The sequence below is a fragment of the Populus alba genome, chromosome 10, assembly GCF_005239225.2.
Source record: "Populus alba chromosome 10, ASM523922v2, whole genome shotgun sequence".
Taxonomy (NCBI): Eukaryota; Viridiplantae; Streptophyta; class Magnoliopsida; order Malpighiales; family Salicaceae; genus Populus; species Populus alba.
Window position 1 is genome coordinate 9,006,386 of NC_133293.1, and position 23,283 is coordinate 9,029,668.

General features: G+C 34.7%; 1 protein-coding gene and 1 pseudogene across 4 annotated transcripts in view; both read right to left on the reverse strand.

The window, feature by feature from the left end:
• LOC118048842 (uncharacterized) overlaps positions 1 to 23,283 on the reverse strand; it is a 76,142-nt gene that overhangs the window by 46,859 nt on the left and 6,000 nt on the right. The window lies entirely within an intron of this gene.
• Positions 6,327 to 8,449, reverse strand: LOC118048840 (low affinity inorganic phosphate transporter 1-like; annotated as a pseudogene).

A 23,283-nucleotide genomic window follows, 5' to 3' on the forward strand; every position in this document is an offset into this window, starting at 1 on the left:
GATATTTTAAAGACAATGATAGAATCAATAGAAAAGAAAAGGATAGGAACAAAAGACTAACGTTTGAGATAGGGCTAAAAGAAAAAAAAAAGACATAGACTAGGGGGCAAAATATACCGATGTTGGTTTTTCTTTATCATCTTGACAAAGCAGTGAAGATGGGTGCTGGAATCAATCATGTCACATTTGTTTGACACAGCAAAAGCTAAAAGTCAAAAACCAAAAGGGCTGAGCTACAAACATGACTTTTGAGGCCTGTGATAAAGCCTCTAGTGTCTTTAAGTTGATCAAGATTGGTCATTCATAAAAAAAAAAAAAAAATTATGACCCATGTTAAGAGAAATTCGATTTTGTCCTTAACATGACTTTATGTCATTCCTCTGCAACAACAACAAAAGAAAGAGAGTCGATGGATAATTGATATTGATCCTAGATCTTTGAAGCCCTCGAACACATTTTGAGTTGGTGAAATCCCTTTCTTTTATAGCCTTGAACCATTGCCTGCATTACATGCTTTGAAAAGCTCTTTTTGATCAAGTAAGCAATCTGATCCGATAAATGGTGCTCTCAAAGCCTGAGATGCCTTGTCATGAGAGTCATAGCTTCATGAATTAAGCTATTGGTTATTATGCATGCTGATAAAATAAGTGCTAAGAAAATAAACAACATTTCTTGATAAGGCCTAAGTGTTGACTTGGGTGTCTTGTTTTTGAAATTCACACAAAGGTTACCTTATCATAGACCATTAAATGATTTACCCAATATCAAGGATTCAAATTCATACAAAGAACCATGGAAAAATCCATTGTAATCTTACATTAGATCAATTTCTATTTTCAAAATACATGACAATGAAATGACTGTATATTTCGAATAACGTGTGTTGGATCTTTGAAAAAAAAAAAGCTTGATTTTCAAAAGGTCTTCTTAAAAAAAGACATCTCTGATTTCATTATAACAAGCTATACTTTGAATAAACATGATCTTTGAAATATGACAGTTGATTCCAAAACAAGGAAGATTAATGAACATAGACGAACATTTATTGAGTCTGCGAAATCCTTGATAGAAATGACATTGATGCTCCTCGACACTCTTTGAAAAGCTGAGTAGCCCGGGGAAATATAGTAGACCTTAAAAAAGAAAAAAAAAACAGTATTCAAATCAGCTGTGGGGCAATGAAAGATGATTAAATGATGAATCAGTGAACTGAAGACAATGTCATTAAAAAAAGATGATCAATGAACAAGCACATTCAAATCATACTAGGGGCAATGTTGTTAAAATATAGTCCATGATGTAGTGAACCCCGATAACAATCAAGAAAGCAAAGATGTACTTGAAAGACATCTTCATATCATCATCTTTTGAAATATGGCTAGCGATCGATGAGGATACATGAATGAATATAATTGAATGGCGAAAAGATGCACACCACCAAGGCTGACTGTGGAACAATGATGTACCTGAAGGACAATCTCATAATGTCATCCTTTGAAACATGGTTATCGACAGACGTTATCATATAACTGCATTGAATGAATGTCAGAAAGGCACTCACCTCAAAGACTGACTGTGGGACAATTTGTTTTGAAGCCAAATAATCACTTCACCACATGAGTATGAGTGATAAAAGCAACATCATTGATGTCACATGTCCCCCGCGCGGAGTTCGATGGCAATTTTTCATTTGTTTTTGCTTGGTTGATTCTTTTAAGTCACCACCTAGTATTTTAGTCACTAGGAACCTTAACTGGTCTTTCAGAGATTCTAAGGTAAGGGACTGGTTGCGTAAAGAGAAGGTATTAACACCCCTAGTACGCCCTAACTAAGGTAAGCTGCTTGGTGTTTGGTTTGCTTTATAATTGCTACGGTGTTGATGTTTTCTAATCCCATCGATTTTTCCTAGGTTTGATTCAAACTAAATTTATTAAGATAAAAATCCAAGGAGATTCCATGTGCTTTAAAAACTCATTTTCCCCTTAGGGTTTCTTTATCCAAATATTAACAATGAATAATAACAAGTTATTCCCAATAATATTTTGGATATTAATCCCTTTGGAATTTCTTTATCCAAACATTAACGGTGAATAATAGATGAATTCCCCCCAAAGTAAGATTTTTGTATTTTTTTTGGAATATTAGGTAATACCCTTTGGAGTTTTACAAACATGTTGTAAAATCCAGAAATGCAAGAAAATATTTTTTTTTTTGTTTAAGAAATCCATGCGAAAACACATTTTCAAAACTTCAAATATTTTTTTTAATAAAAAATTTAAAACATATTAGGGTATTGGTCGTATGCAGCACACAAGAAAACATTTTTTATATTTACTTTGTCAAAAAGACAAACATTATAGTTAATCACAATTAAAGTAAAAAAACCACATATTAGTCAAATTCTTGAGGCTTTAATAAATCAGTTATTAAATCCCAAAAGTATGTAGAAACATATTCTTATATTTTCACGGGAAATACAATATAATTTTATTTGTCCTTCAGATACTTGATTAAATACCAATTAAAACATTAAATTCATTTTTTCTTCTTTTTTTTTGTATTTTATAATTCAATAACATAATTTAAAAAAATATACAAACACACACATCCCTCACTTTTTACTATGTTTACTCACACCCATAATTGGCTACTTCTGCCTAGAATGACTTTCCTAGATCTGCAGCCTTCAACATTGCTTTTGTTCTTTCTAATAGAGTTTTGTTCATCCGCTTTGCCACTCCATTTTGTTGTGGAGTGTATGCCATTGTGAACTGCCTTTTGATACCTCCATGTTGACATAAGTTATCAAATTCATCACTGGTATATTCTCTTCCATTGTTAGTCCTCAAACACTTGATCTTCTTTTTAGATTCAAGTTCTACCCGCGCTTTGAAGGTTTTAAAGACTGCAAGCACATATGCATTCCTTCTAATTGGATAAACCCAACATGTTCTAGAGAATTCATCTATAAATTATACAAAGTATCTTGCTCCTCCCAATGATATAATCGGTGCTTGCTAAACATCAGAGTGAAGAAGGTCTAAGATGCATTTGCTTTTAGTTGTTGATGTGCCAAACTTTAACATGTCTTGTTTACTTGTAACACAATGCTCACAAAAGGGTAAAGTAACCTTTGTAAGCCCAAGGAGTAACTTCTAATTAGAGAGAATTTTCAAACCTTTCTCTGACATGTGACCTAATTTTTTATGCCACATCATCGTCTTCTCTTCTGCAAGACTGACTGATGTGATTGACACCCTTACCTCATATTGTGTTTCTCCTATTAACATAAACAAGTTTGCAACTATCTATCTTACATTTAAAACCACAAGCGCTCCTTTGATAATTTTCATGATTCCTTTTTTTATACGAATCTTACAACCAAGACTATCAAATTGTCCATGAACAAAAGATTCTTCTTTAATCCTTTCACATGTTGCACTCTTGAAATAGTGCAAATTGAGCCATCATACATCTTTAATTTGATGGTGCTAATGCCAACAATCTCTAGAGTATGATCATAACCCATGAACATTGAGCCTTCAGATATAGGTTCATATGTATATAACCAATCTCGATTAGGAGTCATATGTCATGTTACTCATGAATCCATTAACCAAACCTCAGTGAGCTTTTTTCTATCTATAGAGATTGTCACTACTTCACTATATAAAACCTCTCCATCTTATGAAGTGCTTGCAACACATCCTTGTGGTGTTCTCTAAAGCCTTTTTAAACCAACAATCCCTTTTGAAGTGCCTTTTTCTGCCATAATTATAGCGTTTCACATTCTTTTTACTTCTTGATTTGGACCTCTCTTGTATTTGACTTCCACTAGAGCCACGCTCCATTGATCTTTCTTTTGACATCAATAATGCCTTTTCTTGGTTTGAACTATTTCTATCTTCCATGTTTTTGCACCTATTTTCTTCTTCCAAGATAGCGGTTGCAACATCATTAAAGACTAAATAGTCTGAGAGGATATTATTGGTTAAATTGATAATGAGTCAATCATACGAATCATAAAGACTTTGAAATAGAAGCTCTGCACGTTCATTTTCCTCTATTTGTTGACCCAACTTAGTGAGTTGTGAAAATAGAGTTCTTATTGTGTTGATGTGGTCAGTCACCGACATGGTTTCTGCCATTCAAAGGGTATAAAGTCTCCACTTTAAGAAAATCTTATTGTGTAAAGACTTGGACTCATATAGCTTTGTTAGAGTATCTCATATCTCTTTTTTTTTTCTTTGCCACACTTGATAATACTTCATCAACTAATTCTAAATGTATGTTAGCAATAGCATTGCCATCCATCTCATTCCACTTTGCATTATTAGTGATCTCTACGGGTCTATCTCTAATTGCTGCCAAGCAATTATCTTTCCTTAAAATTACCTTGATTCTCATTTTCCACAGTGAGAAATTGCTCCCCTTGAACCTCTCAATCTCTTACTTTACTGTCATTTTATTCACCAAGATCTATTCAGCTATCACTGTTTCACTGATCTTACATAAATAGTATCGTGTGAATAATATTTCACTAAGTAAGTTCCCATGAAAGATTGGAGGGTTCACAAACGAACCCACTTAAAATCCAATCTCCTTAGACATAATTTCCTAGACTGTATTTAATCACCACATTGACTTTCTTTATACGCTAACAGTAACATATGTGAACAATACCGTATGGATGAATAATGTCGTAGACATGAATAGTAATTGTATACAAGAATAACTTTTATGTGTTAACAACACCAACCAGAAGGCTTTGATACCACTATTGGGATACTGGCATGTAAATCTGACAAGATAAAAGACAAGGTATAAGATAAAATAAGAAATAAGACACACATGAATTTACGTGGTTCACCCAAATTTGGCTACGTCCACGGGCAAGTATAGAAGAATTTTACTAAGTAATGTGGGAATTACAACCTCTCTTTACTAATAGAAGAACAACTGAAACCTCTCTATTATTAGGAGAAAACACCTCAATTACTTTCTCACAAATACCTTATAATTTTACGGGATTACTTTCCCTCTCTTACTATTCTCTTCTTCTCTCTTGTGGTGTATCTTAAAGCTTGGATGCATTGTCTATTTATAGGCAAGCATCTAGCCTTTGTCTTAGAAAAGACAAGAAGCAAGTGGCACCAATTGATCCCCAGCTGGATTTACATGTGGTCTCGCGAGTGGTGGTTATTTGGCTGGTAGCTAGCTTAATGGTGACTGGCAAAAGGATCATGGGTTTTATTAATTCTTGTACTAGTTAAGATATGATCATTTCATGACTAGAATTTTGATATACCAATAGCTACAAATCAAGCTGGAGACGGGGAGTTAAAAAGGTTTGGAAATTAGAATAGGTGGGCTTAGAGGGTGGTTCATGGTTGTGTGAGTTTTTCTATGGACAGATATGAGAGATTTAATAGTTTTTCTTTTTTCTTAATTTGCTTTTAAGAGGAAAATTAGTTCATCCCGTCCTTTAATTGATTTTTGCAGTTTGTTAGAAATCTTGATTTTGCAATTTTCATGTTCTTCAAAATTTTATTAAGTACTTTTTTATGGTTATGCTTATGATCAAGAGGTGTTTAATAGTTGTTAGAAAATAATATAAATTATATAATGAGAACTCACCTAACAGCTTAAGTTATTGAGTTGGAATGGTTCTTTGACATGGTATCAGAGTCTTGATGACTTAGCGATCACGAGTTTGAATTTCACTATCCTAATTTATTTTATATAAAAAAAAATTAAGCACAAAATAAGTGGGTGTGGAAGTTTCAAGCCAAAAAATAACTTTCACTTGAGATGATGTGTTAAAGAATAATATAAATCATATAATGGGACTTTACCTAACAGCTTAAGCTGTTGGGTTGAGATGATTCTTTGACAGTAGTGTAGTAGCTGTTATTTTTCAAAGTACTTTTTATTCGGAAATGCATCAAAATAATAACTTTTTTATTTTTTAAAAAATATTTTTAATATCAACACATAAATAAAAAAATAATTAACATAAAAAAAATATACAAACAATATACTTTAGAACACTTGTTACATCTTTAACATCGCTTTCCCCTTAAAAATTTTCTCTTCAATTCTTTCCCCACCTGATGCCAAACACAACTTCAGATGTGTAGTAAGAAACAAAGAAACTCTTTAACTAAATGTATGAGGTCAACTGATCGTCAGAACAAAAGCAAGAAAAGAAAAAAGGAAATAAAATTCAGATTTCAATAGATTTAAGCAAATAGATATGAATCACTTGGAAACCAAAAACAATTAAAAACCAAATCAAATCACACCGAGTGGTTGCCAGTCGAACCAAAACAGTGGATATGTAGCGACTACCTCCTTATTTATTGCGTTGCACAAGAAGAACGACGTATTGCATTAAACCCAGAGTAAAATAAACCGAACGAAACCTTGATCAAACTTGGCTGAAATCACACTGGAGCCGTCCTAGGTGAAGCAGCCTGCTGCTCCCCACCATTTTCATCAGCGTTCTCCCCTGACAACTCTTCAAGTGATTTACCCCTTGATTCGATCGGGAACCAATAGAGTAAATAACATTCCAATGAAGTTAATTACACCGAGCACAATAAGAGATCATTTGACTCCAATACCAGGAGGGTAACCTGCGTTGGTCTTCTTTGGGTCCGTGCTTTGTGCAGCATAAAGGAAACCGAATGCACCTATTATAGCACCTGCCTTTCCTGCTGCTGCTGATATACCGTGACAAGTTGATCTTAGCCTTGCAGGGAAAATCTCTGCTGGGACAACAAATGTGGTGGCATTGGGTCCAAAATTGGCGAAAAAAAAGGTCAATGAGTACATGACTACAAACCCAATTCTATTTGGCTTCAAGGTCCAGTGGTGGTAAGGGATAGCAATGGCTTCTCTTCCTCTACTTCAATTTCCACGTTCAACACCTTAGACATATCTGACGCTGCTTGTTTTGCGTTTTTGGCAACGAGTGCAGTGTAACGTGCGGTTTCGGGCATTTTCATACGCCAATAGAATGTAAGGGCAGCAGGGATGGCACCAAACATCAAGATTATACGCCAAATATAGTCAGCTTGAGGAGCTAGTGAGGCTGCCGGATTCTCATGGTATGTTGGGGTCTTGAATGCATGATCAAATGCAGCTGACACAACAAGAGCCACAATCCCACCAGCCAAAATCCCAAATCCTTGCATTGCAAACACTGCTGCAATAAATGCTCCACGAGTCTTCTTGTTTGCATATTCAGACATGATAGTGGCTGACAAAGGATAATCGCCACCAATGCCAAACCCAAGCCAGAACCTAAAGAAACAAAGAGTGGTCATGGCTCCGTTAGCAGAGCTTCCAAAGGATAAACCAGATGCAAGAGAGCAAAGAACCATGAGAATCAGAGTTATCCCATAGACTTTCTTGCGTCCCATTTTGTCACCAAGCCAACCAAAGAATAGTTGACCAGCTAAAGTGCCACAAAGGGCGACACCATTAACAGCTGCTGCTACATTAGGAGGTAATGTGCCTGGCTTTGGTGCACCTGGCTTGGTGTAGTAAATGCGGCCAAGCAATTTGGTAACTAGGGAGATGCTGAAAAGATCATAGGCATCTGTGAAAAATCCCATTCCGGCAATCACGATTGCTGTGAAATGGTACAATTGAGTCTTAGCAACATCGAGTGCGTTAAGGACGACCAATTGGTCCCTAGCCATGCCTAATCCTTTCCACTTAGCAGTATAATAAATTTCCTGCACAGTAACAGCAAACCAGAACCCCCGTCAGGACATTTGATAAATAAAAAAAATTCAATTAGCCCAATAATGAATTGAGATGTTTACTTTTCAAATACGACCCCACGAGCCTTAACTACATGTTATCACTTGGCATTAGTTTTTTTTTTTTTTTTTTTTTTTCAGGAGATGTTGAATAAGGGGGGAAAAAGAGAGCAATGAGTGACGACAGGATAAAAACAAAGTATAGGCAGACTTGGAAACCAATCAATAAGTGCTCGAAGAAAAAAGAGAGTTCGTAGGAATTAAAATTGCGTTCTCAAACAATCACGCCAGATTTTGGAAATCTTATCTTCCTTGGTTATGCTAATTAACGTGACTACGATAATCATGTTATGATCGGCTTTAAGATCTTCATGAAGATAAGGTATCCACTACACATAAAGTGATTTACTTGCTACGTATACCAAAGTGCTCCCACTACTTTATACAGAGAAGCCAGTTCCAAGAAGCAAGGAACTTGTAGTGGCTCATGATGACTCGTCTAAAAAGGCAAGACTTCAAAAGATTCAGATATTAGACACAGAGACTCACGTACGTACCTGCTTCTTCAACTAGTTACACCAGTGAGAGAAGATTGGAAAAGGCTGGAGAGGGAAAGGGAGAGAGAGGAGAGGGAGAGATGATTGTTGTTGGGGGTGGAGAGTGGCCAGCTATTTATAAAGGTTTCAACTTTCATGTGATTAACACAAACCCAAAATCAATGCGGCATCTAATGGTATATACCCACTTAATGATAATCAACTCTTTCACAGGCTTGCCACTTCTCTGTATCCTCTCTGTTAATCACAACCCCTTCTTTATTGAATGGCTATTTTAGCTTTATATATATATACTTGTGCCCTTTAAATAGTTATTAATCGTCATCTCTAATTGAGGCGTTGGTACGTTCAAAACAAACTGAGGTGTTGGTGGTCTATTTACAAAGAATTTAAGGTCAAGGACCATAAAGTTACAGTGATCAAGTTGGAAATTGCCCGCCCTCCTCAAAAGATTCTGACCAACGCTAGAGGCATAGACAAACCATGGAGTCCTTACTAACGATGAAGTTGCTCAAAAGAATTGCCTTTTAGCAACCGCCTGGAGTCCATCCATCCTTCCACTCCACTTTAATCCAATCTTAATTACAAATAGTTTGTATAAAAACATAACGTAAGACTTGGGGATTCCTTCATCCCTTTAGATAATTCTCATTTCGTTATCCTCATCCCATTTTTTAATCCAACCAAGGAGGCGACTCGTTTCTTCAAAAGGAGAATTTAATCCTACCGTCTCCAATTTCCCTCAGATTGAATTCGTTCTAACACCCGTTCTCCTCTTCTAGGACTAAAGCAAAGCCTTAAAAGGCTGTACTACTACTAAAGTCCCCACCAAAAATGGGGACTATAATGACACTTTGCATCAGCCTCTCAGTTCTGGTGGATTGCGGTGCGGGCCACCGCTGATTCTATGGGACAGAATTCATCTCCGAGAGCATTTTCTCATACTCTACTCTCCAAAAATAAATAAACAGATTAGTGAAGACCGAGGAGTAAAAGAAGTTCAAGGGAGTTCAGGGAATGTAGCTGTGAATTCAAATACTTTGTTGACCCCATCATGAAAATGATCACGCAGTTATTTTCTGAGATATACTTATATGTTGTTTTCTTGTTTAAAAAAAGTTAAAAAGAAATAAAAAAATCTTTATTTTTTATGCATTTCTAGTAAAAAAAACTTTTAAAAATAAATGCTACCATAATTACATATTAATGCTTTTTATTTATAGTTAAATTATTAGAATTTAGGAGTACTGAGTTTGCTGCAAGTAATACGAGGGATTTTCAGAGCACCTCGTCCCTCTTGTGTGCAACGATATATAACCTTAACAACTACTCAATGACTTTTAAAAATGAACGTCACCGTGTTATTATAGTAATGTTGCTTGTAAGGAAGGAGACAGTACAAGTAAGGTACAGATAAGGTGCCCGTACGAGTCCCACCGTAACATGAAAATTATCGGATTATTTGATAAACCTTTTGAGGCTCTCCAGTTTATTAATTTTCTCCCTAAAGTTGGGGTAATTCTATTGATGATGATGTTGTGTCACATGTTACCCGTGTAGTATCTGTTGGTAATTTTTGTTTGTTTACTTTGATTTGAAGTCTTGAAAATCATCATTTACTATTTCATTCAAGGCTACTAGAATACCTGAAAATATTAGTCTTGTTAGAGATTCAAGGGTAAAAAATTGATTATAACTAGAAAAGATGTTAACAACTCTAATTTACTCTATCTGAGACAAGTTACTTCGTGATTTGATATGATTTAATAAAATATTAGTCAAATTCTAAGACTTTAATAAATCAATTATTAAATTCCAGAATATATGTAAAACCATGTTCTTATATTTTCTTGAAAAATACAACATGATTTTATTTGTCCTTCAAATACTTATCATAAAAAAATTAAAACATTAAATTTATTTTTTTGTATTTTTGATTTTATAATTCAATAATATAAATAAAATATAAACATACATATATCACTGATTTGTTTTTCCTGTAATATACTCTTACACACCCTTAACTAAATTTTACAAATAATCAATGTTCAAAACAATCCAAATAACACATTAAACAATTTATATATATATATAAAAGCCCTAAAGATAGAATCAGGAATGGTGTTGGAAGCCTCCAAGTCACGGAAACAGTGCGGGGAGGTTTTCTGGGCAACTTCTGTGATTTCAGAACAGTGACAGCGCAATAGCTGTTGGTTTTAATTAAATTTTACAGGTTTGTTCTTGTTCCCCTTTTTAGATCTGGCGGCTGTGGGAGACGAGGACCTGGTTCGGTTGGCGAGGAGAGGTTGATTTTGTGGGGGAAGACCAGCCTGGGTTCGGTGAGAGGGAGAATCTGATGAGGGAGTGTTGGCTCTGGGAGATGATAGTGGAGAGGGGGGACCAGCAGTGGCTTTCTTTTTTGTAAAGGCTGGGGGTCGCCGGCTGGGAGTTGTTTTCTCTGAAGATGGTTTTGGGAGGGAGGTTTGTGTTTTTTTTTTTTGGAGAGTCCCCGCAGGGGAAGGAGAGCTCTGGCTTTTTCAAAGGGAAGGGTGGTCGACCGGTTTTCGGGAGAAAAAAAAACAATTCAATGAAGATGGGGGCGACAGTTGCCTTGAAAAAGATGAAAGCTTTAGGTATCTTAGGGTTTTTTCTTTTAATGTCCCCCACTCTTTTTTTACTATAGCCACCATTTATATGAGAAGTGTGGCTTGGCCACAGTCACATTGATCCCTTAACTTTTTATTTTTATTTTTATTTTTATTTTTATTTTTTAAAACGAGTAATATCGACGTCGACTCAATAAAAAAAATCAGTAATTATAAAATTAACGGGCTAAAAATTAAATGCGTTCAAAATATTTTTGAAAATTTAAATTCTTCTGAAATGACGTTGAAAATGTTAAAAACGATGCAAAGATATCAAAAATGTATTTTTTTTTGTTTTTGCTGTTTTTTGCTATTTTTGGCTTTTTATTTCTGAAAATTTATAAAAAACATAGGTCAAAATTTGGATAGCAACAATGATAAGTGACATTTAAATAATTAAATTTTATTTCTTAATCTTTAAGAAGTATCGCTAGAGATCATACCTTAAAAAAGCAAAGAAAAACCTTTAGAATTTCTGTTATTCCTATGCATATTATGAGAATTGAATGCATTCTAGTATTGAGAATTATCCAAAATTGCACTACTTCCTATCAATTGAACAGCACCATATATAGAACGTTTTATGTGTGTATATTTTCTTTTCCTTTGTTTATTTTTCGCATCCGATCCTAACACGGATATATTGCTAGTTAAATATGCAGTTATATATATATATATAGATTAAAATTAAAATTGACAAATTAAATCATCATCATGCAAATCCACAACTGCTAAAGTCTATGGGCATCGTGGTTGTGTCATCGCATCATAATTTAGAATACCAGCACATGACTCAAAGTAGAACTCCATCTTTTCAAGGGCGCAGGATTGGAAAACCCATTTATAATTAACGTGTCCTCTTGATTGTTCATTCTGTCTTAAATGCCGATTGAGTGCCTAGCAGGTTGTCAATTCCGTTTCGTTATGTCTGAAATGATCGAAACATTCCATATCAATTCAAAAAATAAAACAAAACGGAAAAAATTTCATCTCATTTTAAATCTCGGTCTGTTCCAGATTTTTCGACTAAATTCCGCCCGAAACGTTTCGGTTTCATTCCACATGTTCCGTTCCGCTCTTAAAAAGCCATTGAATCAAATTAAACCTTGCTCAATTTCATTAATTATACCACTCGATTATAAAAAGCTCTTTTTCATTAGTATTTTCAATAGCAATGATATTAATAATAATATTGAAAATTATTATTACTATTTTTATTAACAATGATATTAATTTTTTAAAATTAGATTTATCACTAATATATATGGTTTATATTCATGTTGTTTTTTTTTCATATTTATATTTTGTAGGAATTTGAGCAAAACAAGGGATGTTTTAGATTCCATTAGCCACTTGATAACATTGACCTAACTTTATATTTAAATATTTTTGTTAAAACATTTTACTTTTATAATATTTTGATATTTTGTTTAAGTTGATTTACTTTAAGTTAAAAATCTATTTAATCTTGACTATTTAGAAATATTTTAAATTTTAAAATTATATTTGTTTGGCATTGTGTTTGTATTGCATAATTTATAATTAATTTATCTTAAATTTAAATTATGTTTGTTGAATATATATATATATATATATATATATATATATATATATGAACAGTACAACCCCAAAATAGCACGCCGAAATACTCTGAAACTGAAACATTACATTCTGATTGAAAAAATAAAACACCTATCAAAACGGAATTGACAACCTTGTTAAGCAGTCATGATCATCATCTCCGTACATGATATCCTGAGACCAGTTCGTACAGAATCCAGACAGCTACAGGCTGATATATTAAAACGACGCCCACCACAACCACTTTGCATTGCAAATTCGATGTCGGCTGGATGTGCTTGCAATATTTTATAATTGATCCCGAAGCCTCTTAGAGCTCACAATATAGCAACCCTTCAAGTTTACTCTCGTCTCGTTTAAATAATGTGAAATGATTGATGACTCAGCAATCAAGTGAACTACATAATTTAGAACACCAGCAAATGATTCAGAAGTAGAACTCCACCTTTTTAAGGCCGCAGGATTGGAAAAATTTTCAAGGGGAGGATCTCAGCCAGTTAGTTCTTATCAGAGGTGATCCGAGATTTCTGCTCTGTTGTCCTGATCTTGAATTCTTCGCAGCAGGCGCTCCATTGTCCATAGCTTTCCTGAAGCTTAGGTTCCTCTAATTAGACAGTTTATTGTTTTTTGCCTTTTTTTTTTCTGTGTGAAGTGATGGCAGGACAAACTTATGATCTAATTAATTATATCAGCTTCTTTCAAAAAAAATAAAAATAAATTAACGTGTCCACTTGATTGTTCATTCTGTCTTAAATGCCGCTTGAGTGCTTAGCAGTCATGATCATCATTTCCGTACATGCTATCCTGAGACCAGTTCGTACATGATCATCATTTCCGTACATGCTACCACTTTACATCGCAAATTCGATGTCGACTGGATGTGCTTGCAATATTTTATAATTGATCCCGAAGCCTCTTAGAGCTCACAATATAGCAACCCTTCAAATTTACTCTCGTCTCGTTTAAATAATGTGAAATGATTCATAATGGAGCAATCAATTCAACTAAATAGAATTGAATTAGTAATTTGAGCTACGAGTTAAATAAAGAGTTTAATTGAAGTATTAATAATTAATTACAAGGGAGATCGGTGATCGTGAATAGTAAATTAGACATCATTTCCGGATATTTCTTTCGATTATATATATAGCATCAAGGAAGGGCATGATGCAAGTCAAAGAGATCTTTCAGAGCATATGCCGGATTCCATGTCAACCAAAACCATGCCAACACCCATTACCACTTGCATTCCCGGAATTATCACCTGACGATGGTGAATCTTGAGACTGTTGATTTGACTTTCACATGCATTCGATTCTAACGATGTTACCTTTAAAATCTGCTTTTTGGACGAACATTTTACGATGTTAATGAGAACGGATTCGCCGTGCTATTTTTTATCTTGAAATTTAATTTTTGAGGATTTAAAAAAAATAGCATGATAAATTAAAAATATTAGTGAAATAATTTTTTTAAAAAAAAGATAAAATAACATACTTTCTACCCGTTGTGTTTTAGAAGCACAATATCCATGAAATATTAGGATTATAAAACACGACAATTAACATGAAACCCCAACCTCCCTTCTTCTACCTTGACACGAACAAATCAAATCATGATATTTCACAACTTCTTTATATATTATATTTGAAATCGTGGTAAATACAAATCGTGCATCATCTATATACCACGGGTTGATGATATTGGGTGAAACTTTACTGAGATTATTTTACTTTGTTAAGCAGACGTTCGTTCCCATTATTTTTTTCAAGAAAAAAAATCAGTGATAAATCTTGAAATCAACGGTTGGGTTTTGAAATTACTACCATTCTTGGTGTGAAAAAGAAAAGGAAATACTGATATCTTTTTTTATTTGATTGCAGAAAACATAGTTTAAGAAAAAGCTTAGGAAGCTATTTGTTTTCATGTTTGGCATGAAAAAGCTTATGCACAAGCACCTATGATTTTTTATTTTTATTTTTGTGAAATGAATATATTATTTTCACTCAACCTGTTAATAAAGAAATATCCATGCGTATTGCAGCAATTTCAACTGTGTGCGCACGACATCAGCCGGGAATGCAACTGCAACAAGCAAATCTCAAATGCATTTGACATTACCTAATTAAACCAGAATAAAGTGACCGTTTCGTTAATCTCTTTAATAAAAACATCAGCTTTAATCAGCTATAGAGATATTCAAGATGTTTCCTTGAGAAACAACATTTTCAGAAGCTGTCATATCCTAAAATAAAATGAAGCGCAATTAATTAAGAATGTATGGACGTCAAGGTACATAGAAAGTCAATGTCTTCTTGTACTCAAGTGGAGAGCGTGCCATTTTTGGAGGATGGGAGTTGTAACACCCGACATCGCAGCGGTCTTAAAAAAATTAATTCTTCAAATGAATTAATTATGGAAAAAGAACATATTTCTGGCATCCAGTTCTTTTAAGGAAAAATGTCTCGTTTGAGGAGTCGCCACCTAGTATTATGATCACTAGGAACCCTAACTGGTCAACAGAGATTCTATGACTCGGGATTGATTACGTAAAAGGAAAGATATTATCACCCCTTAAACGTTCTGCCTAAGGCAAACTGCATTGTTGGTTTTGTCTTAAATTGCTAAATATTTATTAATTTATGCTGTGATGATTTGTTTATAATATTCCTGACTCTGGCGCCAGTGAATATTCGAGCTCGAATAATTCCAACTCTGACGTTGGTAAAAATTCGTAGCTACGACAAAAATTAGATCAATATATTTTTTTTATTCCCTACTCTAGCGCCAGTGAATAAATAAATAAAAATAAATTTATTTTTCACACATGCAAATATATTTTTTTCTAAATAAAAAAATAAAATATAACGAATAAAAATAATATAAACTCAAACCAGTATTTTATTCCCGACTCTGGCGTTGGTGAATAAACCAGTAAATTTATATTATTTTTATTCATGCATACAAATATTTTTTATTTTTTATTTCTCCTATTTTTATTTTTTATTTTTTATTTTTTATTTTTCCTATTTTTTTTATTTTTTGGGGCTGGGCTGGACCCGGCTGGGCCACATGAAGCACGCGTGAACCAAATCACGCATGCATGAGCAGCTAAATTTGAAAGACAGAAGGCGATAATTAATTAACAAAATGCAGGGAGAACAAAACAAAAGGCTTACCTGGTTCTTTTGCAGATAATTCGCGCGAGAATGCTGAGGGAGACGCTCCTGCTTTCAAATTTTCTCTTGCTCCATCTGCTTGTCTCTCACGTTGTATTCCTTTCCTGCGTCTTTATTTCAGCCTGTTTTCCTTCGTTTTTTATGCTCTGTTTTCAGAACACTGTCTCTCTCTCTCTCTCTCTCGGTCGGTCCTCTCCCTCTTGTTTTTCTTAAGTCAGGACTGGTGAGGGAAGCATCTTTCTGGTATGGGATCTCTGGAGATGAATTTAAAAGTTCTGTGCTTTGCTTGTATTTCTCTTCCTTTTGGTTTCTTTCGTCTCTCTCTCTCTCTCTCTCCTACTCTCCAACCAGCCCCTTGCTCTCGGTGTTGCTCGGTTTATATAGGCTTATACGGGTGGTAACGGGCGGTAGGCTGAGGGTAGACCACCATTAAGGCAACCATAATTGAAGCCAACGGACGACCATTACTGCTGCAATGTTCTGCCTCCTTTACTACGGCAACGGCTACTAGCTTAAAGGAAGAAGAAGAACAGCTGACAACGTCTTCAAAACGACGCCGTTTGGGAGATAAAAACGGCTATTTTACGTTTTAGCCCATGCAGTTTTAAAATTCTTATAATTTAGCCCCTGGTCTAAACTGTAATTGGCCCCCTGCATTTGAGCGCCTTTTTCAATGTGATCCTTGGATTTTAATTACGCAATTTGAGCCCCAAACGTTAATATTTCTTCAATTAAGTCTCTAATTTCATTAATTTAATTAAATCCAAGTCCAATTAAGTCTCAAAACTTATCAATTATCCAATTAAACCCTTAATTGGATTAATTAAATCAATTCCAAGCTTAATTAAGTCTCAAAACTTATCAATTCTCCAATTAAACCCTTAATTGGATAAAATAAATCAATTCCAAGCTTAATTAAGTCTCAAAACTTATCAATTCTCCAATTAAATCCTTGATTGGATGAATTAAATTAATTACAAGCTTAATTAAGTCTCAAAACTTATTAATTTTCCAACTAAACCCTTGATTTGATGAATTAAATTAATTTCAAGCTTAATTAAGTCTCCAAACTTATTAATTTTCCAATTAAACCCTTGATTGGATGAATTTAATTAAGTCTCAAAATTTATCAATTCTTCAATTAAACCCTTAATTAAACAAATTAATTCCAAACTTAATTAGATTAATTCCAAAGTTTAATTAAAACCCCAAAACTTCCAATCATATTGCCCTTAACCCAAATTTTAATTCATTCTTCATTTATTTTATTTTACTTGTTTTTTTTTTCATCATCATTATTATTTTTTTCATCAAATTTTTTTTATCCTTTTTAGTAAATAAAATAATAAAAATAAAAAATAAAATGGTCAAAAATTAGGTTATGACAGCTGCCCCCTCTTTATAATATTTACTTTGCAAAGATATTGGAAAATTTCATTTTCTATTAGCTTTGTGTAGTAAATTTATAAAGAAAAGTAGATAGAGAAAGAACCCCCCCTTTTTTTCAAGTCTTGAAAACTTTGAAAGCAGTAGATTGACACACGACCTTTACAGAGAGATGTAGAAATCAAGAAACAAGCCATTTGAAAGACGACCTATTTTTTGTTTTTTGTTTTTTTTTTTTTTTTCTTTTATTTTTTAGAAGTGGTCTCATTGTGGTGGGTGACCTACCCAAGTGAAAAAAAAAAAGAAAAAAAAAGGGAAAATGAGGGCTCAAAGGCGCACTCAAAAGGAAGCGAGGGCCTAGAGGCGCTCGAAAAGGAAATGAAGACTCAAAAGCCCTCGAAGAGAAAAGTGAGTGCTCAAAGGCGCTCGAAAAGAAAAGTGAGTGCTCAAAGGCACTCGAAGAGCAAAGCGAGGGCTCAAAGACGCTTGAAAAGGAAAGTGAAAGCTCAAAGGCGCTCCAAGAAGAAAACTAGTGCTCAAAGGCGCTCGAAAAGGAAAGCGAGTGCTCAAAGGCACTTCGAGAAGAAAATGAGTGCTTAAAGGCATCATAACTGTGGTTCTATGATGTGAAACAAGCCATTTTCAAGAAATCAGCGTCTGACAAAAAAAGACAAGATAGCCACCCGTAGACTTGTGATCATCAATATTATTAGCCCAATCTGCATTTATAAATCCATGTAGAGTGTCGCACATCACCCGCGCAACGAATCATTAGCAATTTTTTGTTTTGTTGCTTGATTTGGGGTCTTGGGAGTCGCCATCTTGTATTTGGTTGAAGGCTACTAGAAAACTTGGATATACTGATCTTGTCAGAGAAAGCATTATAAGGCAGATTTGAGGAAACACCATGTAGCTTTTAATGATTCCTAGGTCCTCTATCTAGATACATCCACTCACAACCAAGACTAACTTAAACCTCAACATAAAGCACATACGTGAATGTCTAACAGTGCTGATACAAGCATCAATCAAAAAATCAATTATTGGAATCAATAAACCTTCTAATCTGATTTTTCTTACTTCTAAGGAAAAGGAAATGATAAACAATGAGAAGGAACTCCCCTGGCAATGAAACCTCCACTAAGACCTACACTAACAAATGACCATGGTTCTTCTAAACTGTCATAATGCAATTCTAGGGTATTCACAAAACATCACATTCTTTTTTAAAATAAAAATCAACAAAATAAAATAAAGGCTAGCAACATTGAGAAAGTAGATCAGGAAATTAAGCAGTAATTTTAGAGGAAATTTTAAAGCTTAATTGTACCCTATTATACCAAAAATAAAGAAAACAAATACAAATTCAAGGTCAAATTAAATGATTATTGGAGGAATTTGCATAAGTATTAAGTCCAAGGACATAATTAAATGTTTAATAGGCCAATTTGATTTAATCATGGTTCAAATTAAATTTTAATTATGTTTAAAAATTAATTTGGGTCCAATTGAAGGATTTAATTAAGTGCAAGGACTTAATTATACTTTAAATGGGTCAAATTAATTTTATTTGAGGCTTAATTGGTGAAAAATTAAGTTTGAGAGCCTAATTTAGATTTAATTGAGAATGAAATTTTAAGAAACCAAATTAATTTTTACCAAGTTAATTGATTGAAATTAGGGGCCAAATTGCATGAAAATTGAAGTTTTGGGGTCAATTATGGGTTAAATTGACAAAATTCATAGCTAAGGATCAATATGCAAAAGGCGTCAAACTATAAGGGCTTAATTAACAAAAATCAAGGATTCAATTGAAGAAATTAGAAGTTTAATGGTCAATTAGGGGCTAAATTGTATAAATCTAAGACCAAGGACCAAAATGCAAAAGGCACGTAAATACGGGGCTGAAGTTGAAGTTTCATAGGGGCTTAATTGTATTAAATCAAAAGTTTATGGTCAATTAGGGATTCTATTGAAAACAATTGAAAGCTGGATGACTAGATTGTACTTCGGCGAAATCCCTAATTAAACCTTAAATGGCATCATTTTATCATTAAAAAAAAAAAAACGACGCGTTGTGTGGTTACTGTTCATTGTCTTCCCTGTTTTACCCGAAAGAAACTTCCTGGATGCCTACTTTTCAGGTGCATTTAATACTTCATTTCTCCATCAAATCTAACAAAACATACACGCAAATGGTCACCAGCAATTTCTCTACAACCTCATGTGAACAGATAAGGCTTGATGTAACCATATTATTCGATAGTTTCACCCGCATTTAACTAGTGTTTTGCATATGTTATTTATATAAAATGCCTTGATATTCTTTGTTTTATGTTTTGAAGGCATTTTTGGATGAAAAATGCAAAAAGGAGTAAATTGGAAGTAATTGGCAGATTTGATGTTCAGTCGGTATTTTGTGCAGAGCGTGAGTTCCAGAGATCGAAATGAAGTGATTCCAGTGGCATTAAAAAGCTAACATCCATACCTTTTTGGAAATGTAATGCAAGAAAAATAAAAAGAGAAAGATCATGGAAATCACATCCTTCAAAGTCAAATCTCGCAGTCTGCCAATGTTGACCTTTGCCCATTCAAAATTCAATATCTGGAGCTTTAGAAGTCCAATTGATGCAAACTCAATTGGGTTGGATTCCTTACTCAAAGATCTATAAACGCTCCAAATTTCAACCAAAAACGATGTCATATGAGGGAGATATGATTTTTCAAAGATGACAGCTGAATTCTGCCAGCAAGCAGGTTGCGTGAAGAAACGAATCAAAATTTCATCCAGAAGCATCCAAACCGACCAGCAATTTAGCTCCTCTAGTAAATATTCTAGAAGGTCAAGGAAGGTAGCCACCAACCTCAAGGAAGGCAGCCACCAACCTCAAGGCAGCCACCAACCTCATGGCAGCCACCAACCTCAACCCAGCAGCCAGCAGCCAGCAGCCATCAGCCTTCACACTACCACCATCTATTGATGTTCACACTTGAGCTTTGATATTTTCTTACTTACAATTTGTGTATAAATAGAGGGTGAGTAGAAGGAGGAAAAAAGAAGAAGAAGAAGGAAGAAACACAAACTCTCCTCTCTACAAATCAGAAATTATGTATTCTTTCATCTTTAGGAGTAGTTGTTCAATAAATATGCAAGGCTAAGCTCGTTTTCTTGGTTGCAAGGACACAACAAACCTTCAGATTTCAAGAACCGTGAGATTTATTCTTCCTTTTATTTTCAGTTTATGTTATGAATGAGTATGTTTGTTTTCCTATGCATATTTCCTATGATTGTTTATCTTAATTGCTAGAGCGGACTCTAAGTTATTATTGTGAACAATCTATTGCTAAGTTTGATATCAAAACCGGAGTTGTGGTATATAAACTTGTGAAGCAACTAAGCTTGATAATTATAGCGGAACTACGTTATTAAACTTAGGGAGAACATTCGATCATAGCAACACAAATTGACAACTTGGTTGTTAAGATTAATGAATTTATCTGGATCTTAAGGCTGCCATTGGATTAAATCATTAGTGCGGACACTGTGATTGTTTGTTGGTTAGGGATAGTTATACGGCGGATCCGTTAATTAACCAATATTAAGAAAAGATAAAATTCATAATATAAACTGGAGTTTCATTTCAAGGATCGGTTCTAATTTCCGTTGGTGGATGTGTGCTTGCAACCAAGGTTTGTTTTCTTGATATATTTCAGTTTCAATTGATTTTGTTTGCTAGTTTAATTTCTGCCATAGTTTAAATCATTTCAAATCAATCCCCCCCAATTACATAACGTACAACATAAAAATCTAACTTCAAACTTCCTCGTGGGATCGACCCCTTGCTTGCTCTATACTATCTTGTGTGTTTTAAGCTAGGGTAATTAATTTGTGCGACCGCGACATCGCAACAAATTTTGGCGCCGTTGCCGGGGAAGTAATTTTAGTTGATTCTTGTGCTTGTACTGTTATTTTTAGTTGTTGTGATTCTTATTTACATTTCTGAAAAAAAAAAAAAAAAAAAAAAAAAAAAAGAGAAACAGAATTTTTTGCTTGCGAAGTTACTGTTCACTTGCCGCAGCGGTACTGTTGAAGATAGAATTGTTTGAGGAATTAGGTTTTTAACCTTTTGTTTCTTGAAGTGAAACGACGTTCTGAACAAGACTAGTGGTTTACCACTAGCCCCACCAGATTGAGGCCAAATTCTGCTATTTTCTAAGGTTTTTAGGTAGTTTTAGTTTTCTAGCGTAGGATTTTCATATAATTTGCATTTTTTTTATCTCTTGTATGGTTGCTTTCTTTTGAGTTTTCTTAGCGATTGATGCCAGTAACCCGTTCTACTAATCAGAGTCTAGTGCAGGTTGATCTTGAAATAGAAAGCACTTTACGCAGGTTAAGAAAGGAAGTTCACCTCAACACCATGGCGGTTGCACGACAACAAACACTCAAGGAGCTTGCTTCTCCTAACATGGAAAATCAATCATTGTGCATAAATATTGACAATAATGTAAACTTTGAGCTCAAATCTGGTTTTATACATTTGTTACCAACATTCAATGGTCTTGCAGGAGAAGATCCTCATACTCATCTCAAGGAGTTCCATATGGTTTGTGTTGGCATGAAACCGAATGGAGTTGATGAAGAACAAGTTAAGTTGAAAGCTTTCCCTTTCTCTTTAAAAGGGGCAGCAAAGGCATGACTTTTCTCTATTCTCCCAGGATCTATTGGAAATTGGAATGCCATGAAGAAGATTTTCCTTGAGAAGTATTTCCCAGCATCTCGAGTTGCCAACATAAGGAAAGAAATATGTGGGATTCGGCAATCTCATGGAGAGACTCTCTCAGAGTATTGGGAAAGATTTGAGCAACTGTGTATTCAATGCCCTCATCATCAAATACCCGATCAGCTGCTCATTCAATATTTCTATGAAGGATTGATGCCTACTGACTGTAGTATCATTGATGCTGCAAGTGGAGGCGCATTGGTGGATAAGACACCCGAGGCTGCACGCCAATTGATCTCAAACATGGCAGCCAACTCGAAACAATTTGGCACTCGTGGAGACTTCTCCAACAAAAGAGTAAATGAGGTAAGTATTTCTAACCTTGAAAATAAAGTTAATGATCTTACTTCTCTTGTGCATTTTTTGGCTTGCGGAAATGTGCAGCAGGTGAAAGTTTGTAGCATATGCTCCTCACAAGGACATGCTTCGAATATATGCCCAACAATGCAAGAAGATTACATTGAACAAGCTCATGCAATTGATGGAGCATTCAGCAGACAACCTCAGCGTAAGTATGATCCTTTTTCCCACACGTACAATCCTGGATGGAGAGATCATCCTAACCTACGATATGGGAACCAACCTCAACAAGGCAATCAAGGCCAACAATTCCATCCCAATGGATTTCAACCCCAACAGAATTATCAAGCAAGACAATCGTCATCCAATGATGATCTTCGTGAGATGATGAAAACTTTGGCTTCTAATACTGTTACTTTGCAACAAAATGTCATGTCTTTTCAACAGGAAACAAGGTCAAGTATTCATAACTTGGAAAAGCAAATGGGGCAAGTAGCTTCAAGTGTAGGGAAATTGGAAGCACAAATGAATGGAAAGTTGCCCTCCCAAGCATTGAATCCAATAGAGAATGTTAGTGCGATCATGTTGCGAAATGGGAAAGAACTTGAAGAGAAAAGGTCAAAACAAATTGAGATGGAGGAAGAAGAAGAGATAGAAACTGAATTGAGTACAAATAAGATACATCATCCTTCTCCTCCACAAACTGAAACAAAGACCAACACTCCAAAGGTAACTCCTCACTCAATGAATTCCAGTTTTAAAACAATTCCACCCTTTCCCGTGAGTTCTTCTAAGTCAAAGAAAGAGGACAAAGAAAAAGAGATTTTAGAGGTTTTCAAGAAAGTGGAACTGAACATTCCTTTGCTTGATGCTATCAAGCAAATTCCCAAGTATGCCAAATTCTTGAAGGAGTTGTGTACTACCAAGAGAGCTTTCAAACTGAAAGGTCATGAAACGGTAAGTATGGGTGAAGTTGTATCAGCTGTTGTTCAAAATAATCTGCCTTTGAAACAAAAAGACCTAGGTGCGTTTACTATCCCATGTGTTATTGGTAATGCTAGTTTTAAAAGTGCTTTATGCGA